This window comes from Musa acuminata, chromosome BXJ1-4 (genome assembly GCF_036884655.1).
Source record: "Musa acuminata AAA Group cultivar baxijiao chromosome BXJ1-4, Cavendish_Baxijiao_AAA, whole genome shotgun sequence".
In the NCBI taxonomy this organism is placed as follows: Eukaryota; Viridiplantae; Streptophyta; class Magnoliopsida; order Zingiberales; family Musaceae; genus Musa; species Musa acuminata.
This window is the reverse complement of record NC_088330.1, coordinates 3106118-3112481: the sequence shown is the minus strand read 5'-3', so window position 1 is coordinate 3112481 and position 6364 is coordinate 3106118. Positions and strand designations below refer to the sequence as shown.

At 44.9% G+C, this 6364-nt stretch overlaps 1 long non-coding RNA gene across 1 annotated transcript; it reads right to left on the bottom strand.

The window, feature by feature from the left end:
* Positions 1-1740: 1740 nt before the first annotated feature.
* LOC135672309 (uncharacterized) lies at positions 1741-4358 on the bottom strand. Its single transcript, XR_010512938.1, has 4 exons — positions 4042-4358; positions 3856-3956; positions 3535-3631; positions 1741-1792 (listed from the first exon to the last, which is right to left on the bottom strand). It is a non-coding gene; the product is annotated as an uncharacterized LOC135672309 (long non-coding RNA).
* Between the last annotated feature and the right edge of the window lie 2006 nt (positions 4359-6364).

Genomic DNA, 6364 nt, shown 5'->3' with positions numbered 1-6364 from the left:
TTTTTGTGTTTTAAGAAAGCAGCAAATCCGGCACGTGCTACGCACGAGTTAGCAAGTAGAATAATACGTCGAAGATATTACCAAAAATAGCACCCAAAAATAACATGCAAGTACGAATTTTCAAATATTCGACTTAGTAATGCCAAATTATGGTTTATTTCATTTGAATTTGAATTTTTAAGTTTGTGTTTGCTCTTTAACTATTAGAGATTAAGCTCATTAAGTTATTGAGAGATTTAGGAGATATAGTCTGAATTGCCATTAGCTTAACTTAGAATTATTTAAATCGAGAAGCACAATTACGATATCCATACATAAAAGATTATAATCTAAATAAAAAAAAGTACAATTATGGTATCAGAGTTTAATTTGAAAATACAAACTTGTATACAAATCATGATCTGATGATTGATATATTAAATCCACTTTGTAAGATTAATATTTCAAATATTCAACTTAGGAATGCTTAATTCTGGTTTATTTTGTTTGAATTTTAACTTTTAAGTTTGTGTTTGCTCTTTAACTACTAGAGATTAAGCTCATTAAGTTATTGAGAGATTTAGGATATATAGTCCAAATTGCTATGGGGTTAACTTAGAATTATTTAAATCGAGAAGCGATATCCATCAGTAAAAGATTAACTTAAGTGTAATCTAAATATAAAGAAGCACAATTACAATGATGGAGTTCAATTTGAAAATACAAACTATAAATTAGCTAATAAACTTGTATACAAATCATGATCTGATGATGATATATTAAATCCCACCAAGTAAGATTAATATTTCAAAATCTCATCCAATATATTTTGAAGATATTATATAAATTAGCTAATAAAGATCTTTTTAGATTACCACAAGATATGATAAAATTTCATCCTCACCACTTATCTTTGCAAAATAATAATAATAATAATAATAATAATAATAATAATAATGCTAATGTAGGCTTAATCTCTAGTTTATCTTACAAGACCTCACATAGAGAAAAAGAGAGCTGAGAAAGACTGCATTTGCTTAATCTGATCTCAGTCTCACTGTTGATGTAGGCAAAATGGATCTATTGAAATGCTAACAATAGTCAAATTGACCTATTACCTACTGATTCCTTGTGACAATGTTCAAATATGAGTAAATACAGTGAAAGCAAAAGGACCAAGTTAAGAACATCAAATTTATGTTGGACGATGCCATGACAGGCCAAGGAACTTGACGTGCACTAGCTTCAGAAGTCATGCAGTTGGCTGAGCCTCTTAACAAGTCAAAGCACTTGGCTGCAAAAGCCAAAAACTATAATTTGAAGAAAGACACAAAGAAGAACGACCATGAACTCGAAGAGAAAGATGATTACTTGCTTGCTAGTTTCCTATGGCAAGTTACAAGAAGTCTAAAATATGTGATGACAAGATATCAGCACCCACAAAAAGGGAAATTAGAGAAACGACAACAGATGAAAGAAACATCACTTTTGACCTGCAATGATATCATAGCTTGACCTCCACATCTACACCTGCTGGAAGATCAAGCTGCATCAGTGAGTCGATCGTTTGGCCTGTTGGATATAAGATATCGATTAGTCGTTGGTGAGTCTGGATCTCAAAGTGGAAGCGAGAGTCCTTGTGAACGTGTGGTGACTTGAGGATGCAATAGACTCTTCTCTTTGTAGGAAGGGGAACAGGACCCATCGTCTTGGCAGTCATTGTCCAAGCAGCTTCCAGGATCTGCTTGCACGAGTCCTCGATCAGTGGCACCCAGTAGGACCTCAGCTTGATTCTTATCTTCTACTTTGGTATCTGGAAACACAAGTAGACAAACGAGCATTTTACATACACATTATTTTATGAATCTTCAAACTTCAAACAGATCAAATCCATAGTTCCTATATTTGATGAATACAAGGTGGCCCATGGTCTCATTGTATTCCCACCAACTAATGAAAGATGGTGCTGCTGCCTAGCAGTTCAACCAAAATTCTTAGACCAATGCTAGGATGGTTATTAAGGTATGTGATGCTTTAAGGATATTTCAGTAAATGTTTTATGTAAAAGATTCAGAAGCAACCATAAATATTCACTAGTCAGGTTTGCCATCATGAAGAACCGGGACAGAAGGGTGCAGATGAGAAAGTAAAACAGTAAACCAGATTTGGCCATTCAAACTGGATAGTTTGTTCCCTGTTCTATGTCTAAATAACAATAATCACATAACCAAGATGTGAATAACAAAAGCCTGTAGAGAAACTTGCATTGACAAGGAAAAAAAGACAGAACTGTAGAATTCAAGACATCTTCATTTCACGGAGAAGGGTGAATCATGTGACATAACAAAACTGGTTTATTATGCCACATAAACTCCAGGTGGAATAAGTGAAGCCAACAATGAAGGAAAGAACATCTTTCCTCAAGAACAGCATTTGTTATGTCACATGACGTAAAACCTTGCTTAGAGACATGTTGAAGAACAAAGTTGAATCCGACCAATGCACGCACTTCAAGCATCTACCTTAAGAAATGTTGCATAAAGCCAGCAAGTCTTCAACTTCTCGCCAATAATTACTATACCGAAATGAACCACCACGATCCCCATTCCCAGCAAAACCATATCTAAATATGCTCCTAATGGATCAACAAGCTTCAAAATGAGTTTCCTTTCTTTAGATGAATGAAATCCATGGCATGATATCACAAGCTCCCAAGAACTGAGTCAATCTAAAATTCCAACAAGGTTCTCGCCACAAGTGTTTCTTATTACCGTCTACTGTTGAGATACGCTTAAAAGTTTCGAGTGAAGGAGCAAGTTACATACATCAAAATTTCCTCTTTGTACTCCTTGAAGTAAATATACTCAATATCTAAAACACAATACATCTTTATTGGTCAACTATTAGTAACATTATTGGTGTTGGGAACAGTATCATACCATACCAATAGGTGTACCAGTCTACAAGATTCTGGTATGAGTCAGCACCCATATTGCAAACTTTTTTTTATAACATAAAAGAAAATGTTGGCATGAAGGTGTGTTTGGGAGCACATTTGCATTTTTAATGTGCATTTGAGAAAGGAGCTTGAGTGAATATGCAGTTGTGAAATGCTTTAAATAATTGGTAAACAATAGATAAAAACTGCATTTAAGATGTATGCACCACAGTCCACATGTTGGACTGTGGACTGTTGGTGCTATAAAACTTTACTTCGAGAATATTTCATCCAAATATTCTCGAAGTAAATAAATTTTACTTCGAGAATATTTCATCACAGGTTGGTGCTATAGAACTATTCAAATATATTTTTCAAATTTCTCATTTAAGATGTATGCACCACAGTCCACATGTACCAGATGACTGTTATAATGATGACAATAACTAGAAAAACTGTGGACAGTTCCAGCATTTTCTACTAAATCTAATGTTTATTTGCTGGATTTTTAGAACATATAACATTTTAGTATACTCTTTCATTGTTGAAGAGAACTAGATGCACTCGAATGCAAATGTTACACAAAATTGAGAAGGAAAGGTTCCTAAAGGGCGGACCCATTGGATAAGGCTTACGCCAATATGGGATGGGCAGGGTCCATGTACGCAGCCTCACCTCAAGCTGTTTCCGTGACGAACTCTCTGATCAACTAAACTGCAAAGATGAGCAAGATGGGTATAAACAAAGATCCACCTTTAAGTAAATATACAAACTTATCATCCCACATATAAGACAGGCTTTATACTGTTTAATTCGCGAAATGTGTAGGTAAACAAAGTGTAACGTGGATATCTTAGTTCTCATGTCATAAGCCATAAACCGAAACAACAAGAACACAAGCAGCACTCAGAAAAGAGAAAAAGGGATAAAGCTAACACCTTTAAACCCATGCAAAGAAAGGCCGAGGATCGACTACCCTATCAGCATCCGCCTCAATATCGAGGGAAGAAGGGGCAGCAACGGCAGATTTCTCCTCCGCCTTAAAAAGCGGAAAAAAAGGGTCAGATACAACACAACCAATCGCGCCTCATCGACGAACAATAAAATTCAGAAAGCCGAAGTACCTCGAAGTCGATCGAAGCCTCCGTTGTATCCGGCTCCGCGGCGGCCGCGGGGACGCGGGACGGAAAAGGGGCGAGGAAGCGCAGGGAGACGGCAGCGTTTGCACAGTGGAGCGAGACGAAGAGGGGTTTCGTCTTGGGAGAGTGGGATGCGCGACTGGGTAGAGGGAGGAAAGCGGCCGTCGGGGACAGCGAGGAAGAGGCGGCCATCGCTCCCAGTATTTTATAGTCCACACTCTGTGCACGTGCGGAGTGCGTGATTCATCTTTTTGATGCTCTCTGCGGCAATCAAGGATGAGGGATGGTCAAGATATACAAATTCTGTGCTTTGAGATTCGTGGTTTAAGAACTGAGATTGATAAGAATGTCTAACAAAAAAAATATTTAAAAAATAAATCGATTTTCTTACATTGTTAATTTAAATATTTTTCACAAAATATTTTTTTTCCAAATTAAATAATTTTCCAATCTTCTTAGCTGCATGCATTCATGTATACTTTCAGCCTCAATCATCTAATTAGATTTCAATTACAAGCCAACAATACATAGATGTTATCAACAGTAAATTACTTCCACCTACAAAGTTTATCAACTAGAGACATTCCTCCATGAATATTATTATACGTGATATGGACAAAAATGGCCGGATGACACGCCATGACGACATCCCCCCAGGAAAGCCATAACGCTGACTAGACCCGCGCTGACAACTCTCACTGTCGTGCGACGACCTCCGACCTCGCACAGTTGACCACGGCAAAGCAGGACAACGACCTGCCCCCGCCCATACCCTGCTGCAAGCTGCCCCGCCACGCGACCCCAGCGGCCGCGTCGGATGCCATCAGAGGCACCATCTCACTCCTGCAGGTGGCCACGTCAGGTAACGCTAAACCTATCTATAAATACGCCCGAACTCTCAAGAGAGAGGGGGATCAGACACTCAACGCACGGAGGTTTTCTCCTCCTCCTAAACCCCCTCCACATCTCTCTAACTTGATCGTCGGAGGGGTCGGGCCGAGTCTCCGACCCGACCTGTGTGCAGGAACGAAGGCGAGGTGGCCTCTTCCCCGCGCTGCTGCGGAGCTGCCGACCCGATCTACCGCTCCGAACGACCGATCCCGACCGGGAGACCCCGAGGGAGCTGCGCCCGAGATCCCCGACATTCCGAGCCCCAGAACCGAGCCGCGACGGCCCCGAGGCCACGGCTAAAAAAAAGTTACTTACACTAACATAATGGCGCTAGAAGGAGGGCCCGGAATGACGGTACGTTAGCTTTCTCCTTGGTTGCTCCGTTGCAGCCGACCTGCACCAGCAGCAGCGACTTCTGGGGCCGGTCTCGGCTCCTCGGCCTCTCGGCCACTCGGCCCCACGCGCGCGGCCAACCCGCGCGCCTTGGGCCCCTCGGTCCCACGCGCGCGGCCACCCCGCCCGCGTCCCACGCGCGCGGCCAACCCGCCCGCGTCCCACGCGCGCGACCAGCCCGCGCGTCCCGAGCTCCTCGGCCACGCGGCCAACCAGCCCGTGCGTCCCGAGCTCCACGGCCACGCGCGCGACCAGCCCGTGCGTCCCGAGCTCCTCGGCCACACGCGCGACCAGCCCGTGCGTCCCGAGCTCCTCGCCCACACGCGCGGCCAACCCGCGCGTCTCAGCCACTCGGCCCCACACGCGCGGCCAACCCGTGCGTCCCGAGCTCCTCGCCCACACGCGCGGCCAACCCGCGCGTCTCAGCCACTCGGCCCCACACGCGCGGCCAACCCGTCCGCGTCAGCCTCACGCGCGCGACCAGCCCGCGCGTCCCACATGCGCAGCCAGCACGCAGCCTCGCTGCCTCGGCCACTCGGCCTCATGCAACATGCTGTCACGCAACCTCGCAGCCTCGGCCACTCGGCCTCATGCGCAACAAACACGCTGCCTTGCTGCCTCGGCCACGCGGCCTCATGCGCAGCCAACACGCAGCCTCGCTGGCTCGGCCACTCGGCCTCATGCGCGGCAAACACGCTGCCTTGCTGCCTCGCTGCCTCGGCCACAAGCGCCTCGACCCCTCGGTCCCACGCGCGCGACCAGCCTGCCCGCGCCGAACACCTCGGCCACAGCCTACCCGAGACCTCCTCGGCCATGGCATGCCCGAGAGCTCCTCGGCCACAGCCTACCCGAGACCTCCTCGGCCACGGCTTGCCCGAGACTTCCTCTACGCGGCCTAAGTAGCTCCTCGGCCATGGCATGACCGAGAGCTCCTCGGCCACAGCCTACCCGAGACCTCCTTGGCCATGGCTTGCCCGAGACTTCCTCTATGCATGCACAAGTAGCTCCTCGGCCACAGCATGCA